General features: G+C 43.3%; 1 protein-coding gene across 5 annotated transcripts in view; it reads left to right on the top strand.

Annotated features, from left to right (window-relative positions):
* Positions 1-13,307, top strand: part of diaph2 (diaphanous-related formin 2) — a 736,531-nt gene that overhangs the window by 156,204 nt on the left and 567,020 nt on the right. The gene's annotated exons all lie outside the window — the stretch shown is intronic.

Below are 13,307 nucleotides of genomic sequence, written 5' to 3'. Positions count from 1 at the left end.
AAGTCAAGGGGTCTGAATACTTTACGAATGTACTTTATATATAAATACATATTTTTTTGCTACTGCTCGACTAAAGAAATCTCGGTTGACCAACAGCCTATCGACCAAACAATCGACCAGTCGACGAAATGGGGTCAGCCTAACACACACACACACACACACACACACACACACACACACACACACACACACACACACACACACACACACACTCTCTTGTTGGTAGTCACTTTCTGACCACATATACAATATATTGTTTAAAATCAAGGTGTTTTGCTGCTGCAGGTGGTCAAATGCCATTTTAGCTCGTATGTAATGTTCAGATATTGTGTCTAGTGCCAAGGGCATCTAGTTGGAAAATGACTACCGTATTTCAACATGAGTGTAACCTTGTCCCCAGGCTATGAGTGTACAGTGCATATAAGCCTGGTACATCAATGAGTCAACGTTGGTCTTAGTGGGAGTGACCGAGTGACCTTATGTAGTAAAGAATTTGTCATTTCATTTTAGCGAATCACACGAGTGCGAGACGTGGCTTTGTGCTTGTTGTGTGCTACCGTATGTCTTATGAAAGCAACAACTGAACAATGTTTATTTTTTTTTCTAAAATAATGCCTCCCAGAAAATTGAGTTTATCTGGGAAAATATTTTATTTTATGTAAACGGTTAAAACCCATTTAATGGAACATTGTATCCTTTATCCCTGTAAATCCATGTTATGAATGAATAAACCAGTTTAAAATGAACAATATATAATAGGGGAGACACTTAGCCATGACTTAGCAGGCAGACAGGCATCCAGTTACTGTTAGATTAAACATTAGCATGAGCAAAACGAGTGACCTAACAAACTTTGAGCATGGTATCATCGTCGGTGCCATGCGCGCCGGTTCCAGTATCTCAGAAACTGCTGGCGTCCGGGGCTTTTCACACAAGACAGTGTCTAGAGTTTACCAAGAATGTTGCGACAAACAAAAAACATCCAGTCGGCAGCAGTCCTGTTTACCTAAACAGCACATTGATGAGAGGTCGAAGGAGAATTGCAGAAATCGTGCAAGCTAACAGGCGGGCCACAAACAGCCAAATAAATACAACACTGCTGGGCAGAACAGAATCTCAGAACGCACAACTCGTTGGTCCTTGTCACGGATGGATATTGCAGCAGACGACCACACTGGGTTCCACTCCTATCAGCTAAAAACAAGAAGCAGCAGCTCCAGTGGGCATGCGATCACCAACACTGGACAATTGAGGAGTGGAAAAAAGTTGCTTGGTCTGACGAATCCCGATTTCTGTCCAAGTCCTTAGCCCCTTTCTACCTGGTGTCAACAGTACAGGCTGCTGGCAGTGGTGTAATGGCGTGAGGAATGTTTTCCTGGCACATCAAGTCCCTTGATAACAATTGAGCAAAGTTTCCATGCCCAGAAAAATTCAGGTTGTTCTAGAGGCAAAGGCGGGTCCTAACCAGTGCTAGAAGGGTGTACCTAATAAACTGGTGTATATTAACATGCATTATCATTTCTCCCAACAGTAGAAGAACTGTTCTGGCATGCTGCATGAAAGAAAGTGCTTCATCCACACTGCGCAGAGGCTGCCAAAATATCGTCAAATGTCAAACGAGGTGCGCTCTGTTGTTCCAGAAGGCACTCTGTCCTGCTTTTCCAATGAGAAAGTTACATTTTTTAGTTCGTTGTGGCGAAAGAGCGCTGTTTGAACTAGAGCTGTTTGAAATAGGCTAGGAACTCCTTCCAGGGGGACCTCTTTAATCAAAGGACAGGGCATTGGCTTTGTTTGATTTGGGTTTGTCATCAAAAGACTGCCTTGTTTAAGATATGAATCAAATTTTATTTGTCACATGCTTCGTAAACAACAGGTGTAGACTTACAGTAAAAATGCAGAGAGAGAAAATAGAGAAATAATAGAAAAGTAAAACACGTAGTAATAGATTCACAATGAATAACGATAATAGTTAGTGCAAAAAGGGTCAATGCAGATAGCTATTTGGTTAACTATTTAGCAGTCTTATAGCTTAGGGGTAGAAGCTGTTCAGGGTCCTGGTGCATTGTTACCGCTTGCCGTGCGGTAGCAGAGAGAACAGTTTGACTTCGGTGGCTGGAGTTTTTGAACATTTTAGGGCCTTCCTCTGACACCCCCTGGTATAGAGGTCCTGGATGGCAGGGAGCTTTTCCCCAGTGATGTACTGGGCCGTACGCTGTACCCTCTGTAGGGCCTTACGGTCGGATGCCAAGCAGTTGCCATACCAAGTGGTGATGCAGCCAGTCAAGATTTTTTATTTTATTTCACATTTCACATTTATTTAACCATGTAGGCTAGTTGAGAACAAGTTCTCATTTACAACTGCGACCTGGCCATGAATAAAGCAATGAATTTCGACACATACATCAACACAGAGTTACATATGGAATAAAGAAAATCTATATACAGTGTGTGCAAATGAGGTAAGATAAGGGAGGTAAGGCAATAAACAGGCCATGGTGGCGAAGTAATTACAATATACCAATTAGACACTGGAGTGATTTATATGCAGAAGATGAATATGCAAGTAGAGATATTGTGGTGCAAAGGAGCAAGATAAATAAATACAGTATGGGGATGAGGTAGTTGGATGGACTATTTGCAGATGGGCTATGTACAGGTGCAGTGATCTGTGAGTTGCTCTGACAACTGGTGCTTAAAGCTAGTGAGGGAGATATGAGTCTCCAGCTTCAGTGATTTTTGCGGTTCGTTCCAGTCATTGGCAGCAGAGAACTGGAAGGAAAGGCGGTCAAATAAGGAATTGGCTTTGGGGGTGACCAGTGAGATATACCTGCTGGAGCACGTGCTACGGGTGGGTGCTGCTATGGTGACCAGTGAGCTGAGATAGGGTGGGGCTTTACCAAGCAGAGACTTGTATATGACCTGGAGCCAGTGGGTTTGGCGACGAGTATGAAGCGAGGGCCAGCCAACAAGAGCACACAGGTCGCAGTGGTGGGTAGTATATGGGGCTTTGGTGACAAAACGGATGGCACTGTGATGGACTGCATCCAATTTGCTGAGTAGAGTGTTGGAGGCTATTTTGTAAATGACATCGCTGAAGTCGAGGATCGGTAGGATGGTCAGTTTTACAAGGGTATGTTTGGCAGCATGAGTGAAGGATGCTTTGTTGCGAAATAGGAAGCCGATTCTATATTTAATTTTGGATTGGAGATGCTTAATGTAAGTCTGGAAGGAGAGTTTACAGTCTAACCAGACACCTAGGTATTTGTAGTTGTCCACATATTCTAAGTCAGAACCGTCCAGATTAGTGATGCTGGACGGGCGGGCAGGTATGGGCAGCGATCGGTTGAAGAGCATACATTTAGTTTTACTTGTATTTAAGAGCAGTTGGAGGCCACAGAAGGAGAGTTGTTTGGCATTGAAGCTCGTCTGGAGGTTTGTTAACACCGTCTCCAAAAAAGGGCCGGAAGTATACAGAATGGTGTCATCTGCGTAGAGGTGGATCAGGGAATCACAGGCAGCAAGAGTGACATCATTGATGTATACAGAGAAGATTCGGCCCGAGAATTGAAACCTGTGGCACCCCCATAGAGACTGCCAGGGTCCGGACATCAGGCCCTCCAATTTGACACACTGAACTCGATCAGAATCAGAGAAGTAATTGGTGAACCAGGCAAGGCAGCCATTTGAGAAACCATGGCTGTTTTGTCTGCCAATAAGAATGTGGTGATAAGATGCGCTCAATGATGCAGCTGTAGAACCTTTTGAGGATCTGAGGTCCTGTAGCAAATATTTTCAGCCTCCAAAGGGGGAAGATACATGTCGTGCCCTCTTCACGACAGTGTTGGTGTGTGTGGACCATGATTGATCCTTAGTGATGAGGACACCGAGGACCTGGAAGCTCTCGACCCCCTCCACTACAGCCCTGTCAATGTGAATGGGGGTGTGATCGGCCCTCTGTTTCCTGTCGTCCCAAATCAGCTCCTTTGTCTTGCTGACATTGACGCAGAGGTTGTTGTCCTGGCACAACACTGCCAGGTCTCTATCTCCCTGTCTCATCGTCATCTGTGATCAGGCCTACCACCGTTGTGTCGTCTGCAAATTGAATTATGTTTTTGGGGTTGTGCTCGCTCACGCAGTCGTGGGTGAACAGGTAGCAGAGGATGGGACTATTAAGTACCCCTGAAGGGCCCCTGTGTTTAGGGTCAGGGTGGCAGATGTGTTGTTGCCTACTCTCACCACTTGGGGGCGGCCCGTCAGGACGTCCAGGAGCAGTTGCAGTCCCAGAGTCCTTAGTTTAGTGGTGAGCTTGTAGGGCGCTATGGTGTTGAACGCTGAACTGTAGTCTATGAACAGCATTCTTACGTAGGTGTTCCTTTTGTCCAGGTGGGGGATGGCGTCATTTTGGGATCTGTTGTGACGGTATGCGAATTAGAGTGGCTCCAGTGTGTCTGGGATGATGGTGTTGATGTGAGCCAGACTTTCAAAGCATTTCATGGCTACAGATGAATTTAGACAGGTTACCTTGGTGTTCTTGGGCACAGGGACTATGGTGGTTTGGATAATGTGGATTAAAGACTGCTGTGGCTAGATATACTGTTGTCTCTACTGCAAAGGTATGAAGGAGTAACAGAGAATAGGAGGAAGAAAAACAAAGCCTCAGTGTGAAAAATAAAATATACAGTAACTCAAGTGATTACCATCATCACTTCCTCCTTCCCTCTCCTCCTCTCCCGGGCTTGACATGAAACGCACCATCCACTGGGACACAACTCTTTTAGAAGTGTGGCGAGGAGGAGATGGAGAAAGAGCATGGCCATGGGGTCCTGGTGAGAAATTGCTCACTGAGCAGTAGAGAGCAGCCTCCCCGGACAGATGAAATGTCCTTATCTTCAGGCAGCAGGGGCTGCCACTGCTGTCCTTTAGGCAGGGCTGCTGTGCTAGAGAAATTCATTGTCCAGGCAGCTAGCATCTCAACTGATCCACACTGACCTTTGTGTCCTCCTAGGGTAGCCACCGCTATACAACAAACATTCTATTACTCAAGATGTTTGTTTACATACGGGTGTGTGCGTATGGGCTGTGTGTGTACATACATGAACCCGTACGTGCACATGTTTCTGTAGTCCGTCCACCCCCACCCCCCCACCTTCTGCATGCCTGTCACTCAACCCCTAATGAGGATGAAATTAAGGAAGAAAATAATTCTACTTGGCTTTGATACTGCTTGATGTGCACTAATTGCGGCAGATTGTATCTGTATTATTTTCCGTAAGATCAGTGGGGCGCTCTGGTAACTTTCATTAATCACATACACAAAGATGAGGTAATTAGATGTTTCATTATTCCCCCACTTTTTCTGGCATTTATTTAGTGAGACAGAATGTTAATATGATTCAATTCATTATTACACAACTACTACCGAATGTAGCTATTATGCTTTCAGCTCTCATTGTGGCTTCACTCTGGCTTCGCTCTGTTCACATTGTGGCTTCGCTCTGTTCACATTGTGGCTTCGCTCTGTTCACATTGTGGCTTCGCTCTGTTCACATTGTGGCTTCACTCTGGCCACATTGTGGCTTCACTCTGGCTTCGCTCTGTTCACATTGTGGCTTCGCTCTGGCTTCGCTCTGTTGACATTGTGGCTTCGCTCTGTTGACATTGTGGCTTTGCTCTGTTGACATTGTGGCTTTGCTCTGTTGACATTGTGGCTTCGCTCTGTTGACATTGTGGCTTCGCTCTGTTGACATTGTGGCTTCGCTCTGTTGACATTGTGGCTTCGCTCTGTTCACATTGTGAATGTTCCTCCTTTGAGTCATAAAGTTAAGATAGTGCGTTTGCGTAATGATATTAGCTGTTGAAAAGTGTCGGTCTCTCTCTTTCACACACATGGAGCACAAGAAAATATTTAATCACCTCTTGCCTGATAATTATTTAGTTTTGTCACAAATTTGGGTGTTAAAATGCATACAGTCACCCACATACATTACCCTGCCACTGATATTAGGACTTTTGTTATCTGACTAGACAGATTGAGATGACACTTTAACAATTTAACAGGATCATTATGGCACTGTGTGACCTCACACGGAGATGAATTACTCTGAGAGGAATAACAAAGGGAGGAATAACACAGAGGGGAATAACACAGAGGGGAATAACATGGTGTTGCACTACTATCATCTACTCCCATCGGCTCCTAATTATGCCCTTCCTGTACACATCAGAGACGGACAAGAGGCAGACAAGCAGAGATGAAGATAGAGGCAGGAAGAGAGACAAAGCGAGTGGCAGGCAGAGAGAGAGAGAGTGGCAGAGAGGGAGAAAGGCAGGGCAAGATGGGCAAGGAGTGTGAGGGGCAAAGAGAGAGAGAAAGGCAGGGAGTGTGAGTGGCAGGCGGGAGAGGCAGGGAGAGAGAGGCAGGCAGTGAAAGAGCCAAGGACAGAGGCAGAGAAAAAGAGGCATCTCCCGATGCACTGTTCCAGACACTAGGCCCTCCCCACTGCTTCTCAGTGAGTTGACAAAGAGCTTGAATAATGTATCTATCACTCTTGTTGAGTGGGGGACCGGGCGGCAGTGGAGGCTGCCAGCTTGTTATTGTCTCATTATAGGTGAAGATGACATGTGGAGGTGCAACCTGCCTTGGCATGCACTCCCTCTCCTTTTGCCCCGGTTTTAGGCACCTCGCGCTGGTTGAGGAGAACCAGAGGGATGAATAGCAATACTGTAGAGTAATAAAGTGAGGTCGAGATGGAAAGATAGATGAAGAGAGAGAGGAGGGGGGGAGAAAAACACCAGCCATGTTCCCTCTATCCCCCAAATGAAATTGACAGGCTCGTTGAGGTAATTGCTCCCCAGTACTATTTTCTTTGGCAGGAAATACTGTTATCGACGAATACAGGATTCAATAAGGGCAGGAGATGAGGCTGTTTCAGCTGTGGTCAAAAGGCCTGTATCTGTCCTCTAGCCATCGGATTTGTCATGCTCCTCCGCCTCTCCATCTCTCTCTCTCTCCATCTCTTGCTCTGTCTCCTTTTCTGTCTCTCCCTTTCTATTTCTCTTTTTCCCCATCTCTCCCTCTCAATCCTTCCCTCCCTCCCTCTCTGGGGTCTCTTTTGTCCATTTGCCTATGTTTCCTGGGCCTGAAGGGGAAACTCAATTATCCAGTAGCCTGGTTGGTATCGCTGGCTGCCCTCATGATTGGTGCGGTGTGGTGGTGGTAATGTTGATCTCATCCCAATGGATTGATTTGGGCCAGGGTCATTAAGCAACCTATTTTGGCCTGTGTCTTTGGTTTCCAAGAGGTAAAGGTCAACGGATAGGGAAACTAGAGCCGTAGACTTTCTGTACAGAGCTGTCAGCCTGATGGGAATTGCTGTGAGGAAGAAGAAAAAAAAAATCTAGAAAATACACTGTGTACAAAACATTAGGAACACCATCCTAATATTGTGTGACACCCCCTTTTACCCTCAGAACAGCCTTGATTTGTCGGGGCATGGCCTACAAGGTGTCAAAAGCATACCACAGGGATGCTGGCTGATGTTGACTCCAATACTTCCCAGTTGTGTCAAGTTTGCTGGATGTCATTTGGGTAGTGGACCATCCATGATATACACAGGAAACTGTTGTGTGTGAAAAACCCAGCATCGTTGCAGTTCTTGACACACTCAAACAGGTTCGCCTGGCACTTACTCCCATACCATGTCTCAGTTGTCTCAAGGCTAATAATGAATTAGCCTGTCTCTTCCCCTTCATCTACACCGATTGAAGTGGATTTAACAGGTGACACCAATAAGGGATTATAGCTTTCACCTGGTCAGTCCATGTCATGTAAAGAACAGGTGTTCCTAATGTTTTGTACACTCAGTGAATATGTGCATTTTCCCCTCTTACACACGTCATTATTCTCAAATGGAATACACGTGTCAATATTCTCGACTGGAATACACGCGTCATTATTCTCCACTGGAATACACGCGTCATTATTCTCCACTGGAATACACGCGTCATTATTCTCCACTGGAATACACGCGTCATTATTCTCGACTGGAATACACGCGTCATTATTCTCGACTGGAATACACGCGTCATTATTCTCGACTGGAATACACGCGTCATTATTCTCGATTATTCTCCACTGGAATACACGCGTCATTATTCTCCACTGGAATACACGCGTCATTATTCTCGACTGGAATACACGCGTCATTATTCTCGACTGGAATACACGCGTCATTATTCTCGACTGGAATACACGCTTCATTATTCTCCACTGGAATACACGCGTCATTATTCTCCACTGGAATACACGCGTCATTATTCTCCACTGGAATACACGCGTCATTATTCTCGACTGGAATACACGCGTCATTATTCTCGACTGGAATACACGCGTCATTATTCTCCACTGGAATACACGCGTCATTATTCTTGACTGGAATACACGCGTCATTATTCTCCACTGGAATACACGCGTCATTATTCTCCACTGGAATACACGCGTCATTATTCTCGACTGGAATACACGCGCGTCATTATTCTCACTGGAATCCACTGGAATACACGCGTCATTATTCTCCACTGGAATACATTATTCTCCACGTCATTATTCTCCACTGGAATCATTATTCTCCACTGGAATACACGCGTCATTATTCTCCACTGGAATACACGCGTCATTATTCTCCACTGGAATACACGCGTCATTATTCTCCACACTGGAATACACGCGTCATTATTCTCCACTGGAATCATTATTCTCCACTGGCGTCATTATTCTCCACTGGAATATTCTCGACTGGAATACACGTCATTATTCTCCACTGGAATATTATTCTCGACTGGAATCATTATTCTCCACTGGAATACACGCGTCATTATTCTCCACTGGAATACACGCGTCATTATTCTCCACTGGAATACACGCGTCATTATACTCGACTGGAATACACGCGTCATTATACTCGACTGGAATACACGTCATTATTCTCCACTGGAATCATTATTCTCGACTGGAATACACGCGTCATTATTCTCCACTGGAAACGCGTCATTATTCTCCACTGGAATACACGCGTCATTATTCTCACGACTGGAATACACGCGTCATTATTCTCCACTGGAATACACGCGTCATTATTCTCCACTGGAATACACGCGTCATTATTCTCCACTGGAATACACGCGTCATTATTCTCCACTGGAATACACGCGTCATTATTCTCCACTGGAATACACGCGTCATTATTCTCCACTGGAATACACGCGTCATTATTCTCCACTGGAATACACTGGCGTCATTATTCTCCACTGGAATACACGCGTCATTATTCTCCACTGGAATACACGCGTCATTATTCTCCACTGGAATACACTGGAATACACGCGCGTCATTATTCTCCACTGGAATACACGCGTCATTATTCTCCACTGGAATACACGTCGTATTCTCCACTGGAATCTCATTATTCTCCACTGGAATACACGCGTCATTATTCTCCACTGGAATACACGCGTCATTATACTCGACTGGAATACACGCGTCATTATTCTCCACTGGAATACAGAAATGTCCTTGTTTTTGAAAGAAAAGCAAATATTCGTCCATTAAAATAACATCAAATTGATCAGAAATAGTGTAGACATTGTTAATGTTGTAAATGACTATTGTAGCTGGAAACGGCTGATTTAAAAATAAAAAAATGAATATCTACATAGGCGTACAGAGGCCCATTTATCAGCAACCATCACTCCTGTGTTACAATGGCACGTTGTGTTAACTATTCCAAGTTTATAATTTTAAAAGGCTAACTGATCATTAGAAAACCCTTTTGCAATTATATTAGCACAGCTGAAAACTGTTGTACTGATTAAAGAAGCAATAAAACTGGCCTTCTTTATACTAGTTGAGTGTCTGGAGCATCAGCATTTGTGGGTTCGATTACAGGCTCAAAATGGCTAGAAACAAAGTACTTTCTTCTGAAACTCATCAGTCTATTCTTGTTCTGAGAAATGAAGGCTATTCCATGTGAGAAATTGCCAAGAAACTGAATATCTCGTACAACGCTGTGTACTACTCCCTTCACAGAACAGCGCAAACTGTCTCTAACCAGAATAGAAAGAGGAGTGGGAGGCCCCAGTGCACAACTGAACAAGAGGACAAGTACATTAGTGTGTAGTTTGAGGAACAAACCCCTCTCAAGTACTTAACTGGCAGCTTCATTAAATAGTACCCGCAAAAACACCAGTCTCAACGTCAACAGTGAAGAGGCGACTCCGGGATGCCGGCCTTCTAGGTGCCCATTTGGGGATCTGATAGCATTTCTAATTGGCTAAACGCACCACCACTAATGAGCTGTGTAGCTTCTCAAAGTAATGTTTTCTTCACCTCAGACAGGAAGCAAACAAAGTCTGTTTTAAAATCCATTGAGAATGACAATAGTTTCTGAATGAATTAGAAAAATTTTTTTCCATCTCTCTCCCTGTCGATAACCACTCAGCGTGAAAAGGAAAAATGTCATGCTCTGATCCAGTGGAATCATCATAAAATAGGTCTACCTGATGAGCTCTTATCCCTTGCGAAAAATTGCCTACAGCTGTGTCTGTCCCGAGCTCACTGGAGCAGGAAACTCTGAGGGACCAGAATATTTTATACAATGTTGCTAGAACAAGCTTCGGGCTAGACCCACAAGTTGATAGGTGATACAATGTTCCAAGTTTGTTGCAGACAGGCCACACATAGTAAATTTTTTGTCAGGATATTTTCTACCTTGCATGCTACAATGTTTTGTATTTGTTGGCTTTATGTAGATTATTTTAAATACAGTAGTTGGCAATAGAAGTTTAGGTTTTTTAGATACGAAAACATTATTATAAATTAAATGAAAACCATAACTGGCACGCATGTCGGTAGATATTGTAAGATATATTGGCATTCCACATGAGAAAGGTTGCCGTCTCCGCTTGTAACCTATTACCGGCAACTTCAGGAGAGTAATGTCAGAATCTGCGAAAGCCAGTAGGAGGAGAAGGATGGTCAGTTAAGGTTAAGGTTTTTATCTTCTTGATCTCTGGCTCCCTCTTGAGTCTTGTGTCTTATTTCATCAATTAGCATCAGACAAGCGTGAAGTTGATTTTATTAAAACACACAGGGTGTATCTATATATGGAAAAATACACCAATCAATTGGTCGAAAGAACAGACGACTTTCGGTCAACCAAGTTTTTGGGGGGGGATAGACAAGGACAGTGCCACACATGTTAAATACAATGATATATAAACAATATAAAGATAATTTTGCTGTTTGCTTGAGTAATTGAAGATGGAAGGGACTTCCATGTGAACATGGCTCACTATAATACTGTGTTTCCATGAATTTCTTTTGGACCTGTCTTGTGGGGTATGAATTGGTGTCTGAGCTGAATGTTATCTGAAATCTGGAATTTTCATCACTCAATTTTAATTTCCCATAAACACCAGAGAAGCAGTTACTCTCTGGTCAACCCTCAACCAGGAAAGACTGGCTTGTATGTTGTTGATGTTAGTTCTGTATGTGCAGTTAAGGGCAAGGCATGATGCTCGGTTTTAAACCAGCTGCAGCTTTGCTAGGTCTTTCTTTGCTGCACTTGATCATATTACCTGACAGTGATGAAGATCGGACAAGACCAGAGCCTCTGAACAATTAGTACAGTTGATTTTTATAACAGACAATGCCCTCCCCATCTTCACAGCAACTGTGTTAATATGATTTGACCATGATAATTGACCATCCACTGTTATACCTAGGAGTTTAGCATCCTCAACTTGCTCAATGGTCACACACTTTATGCACAACTCCAGTTGAGGTTTAGGTCTTAGAGAATGTTTTGAACCAAATACAATGCTTTTAGTTTTAGTTATATTTAAGACTAGTTTATTATTAATCACCTTTTTTTGTTACTTATTTAGAATTTCAGTGCGCTCACTGGCTTTGGATGGTGACATAGATAGAGTGTGGAATCATCCACATACATAGTCATTCCAGCTTCTTGTAAGACCAGTGGCAAATCATTTGTAAAAATAGAGAAGAGTAACGGCCTAAGGCTACTGCCCTGAGGGACACCACACTGTACATACAATGAGCTCCAAAAGTATTCGGACAGTAACCATTTTTGTTGTTGTTTTGGCTATGTATTCCAGGACTTTAGATTTTAAATTATATAATGACTGTGAGGTTAACGTGCGAGCTGTCAGCTTTTATTTCAGGGTATCTGTATCCATATCGGGTGAACTGTTCAAAAATTACAACACTTTTTGTTCATAGTCCCCCCATTTTAGGGGACCAACATTATTGGGACGAATTTACTTATGTCTATAAAGTAGTCAAATGTTTAGTATTTGGTCCCATATTCATAGCACGCAATTATTACAGTACATCAAGCTTATGACTTTACAAACTTGTTGGATGTATTTGCTGTTTGTTTTGGTCTTGTTTCAGATTATGTTGTGCCCATAGAAATGAATGGTAAATAATGTTTTGTGTCATTTTAGAGTTACTTTTTAAAATTGTAAATAAGAATAGAACATGTGTCTAAACACTTCTACATTAATGTGGATGCTACCATGATTATGGATAGTCCTGAATGAATCTTGAATAATGATGAGTGACAAAGTTAGATGCACAAATATCATACCTCCCCAATAATGCTAACCTCCCCTGTTATTGTAATGGTGAGAGGTTAGCATGTCTTGGGGGTATTTATGTGTCTGTAACTTGTGTGAAACATACAAACACTTTGGGTTTGCTTTGAGCAGAAGTCCAGGTGTATTGGAGAAAGGGAGAGGTTACAGGTAAAGAAATACAGTTGTAAGCTGAGCATTGACTACAGATGTGAAGATTTATTCAGTTCTAAATGGGAACTTGCTATCAATTAAAAAAAGGTCTAGAAAGAACTTAGCATGGGAGAGATAGAGGGCCAAGAGTCATGGGAAGAGGTCCCAGAAGGAGGGAGCACTTTGGGGTTATTCCAATCCAGAGTAATGAGTAGGCTGATTACCTTTCCAAGTGGCCTGATAACGTCTATTAGTCAGTCAGGTAAGCGCACAGCCAGTCATGTCAGTGCCCTCCACATTTCCAGAACAGCAAGAGGACAAAGATGAATAGAGTGCAGAGATCAATAAGAATTAAAGCAAGGCTGAGAGGTGGTGTGAGAAGAAATAGAGAAAGAGAGAGCGAGCAGAATTGGTAAAAGAGAGAAAGAAGGAGAAGACAGGGAATTAGATTTTACAGGATGAATAATGTACATGTAAGTGCAGATAATTTGAGCTTGCAT

This window comes from Oncorhynchus nerka, linkage group LG6 (genome assembly GCF_034236695.1).
Source record: "Oncorhynchus nerka isolate Pitt River linkage group LG6, Oner_Uvic_2.0, whole genome shotgun sequence".
In the NCBI taxonomy this organism is placed as follows: domain Eukaryota; kingdom Metazoa; phylum Chordata; class Actinopteri; order Salmoniformes; family Salmonidae; genus Oncorhynchus; species Oncorhynchus nerka.
Note: the sequence above shows the minus strand (reverse complement) of the source record. Positions and strands in the feature narration are given on the sequence as shown.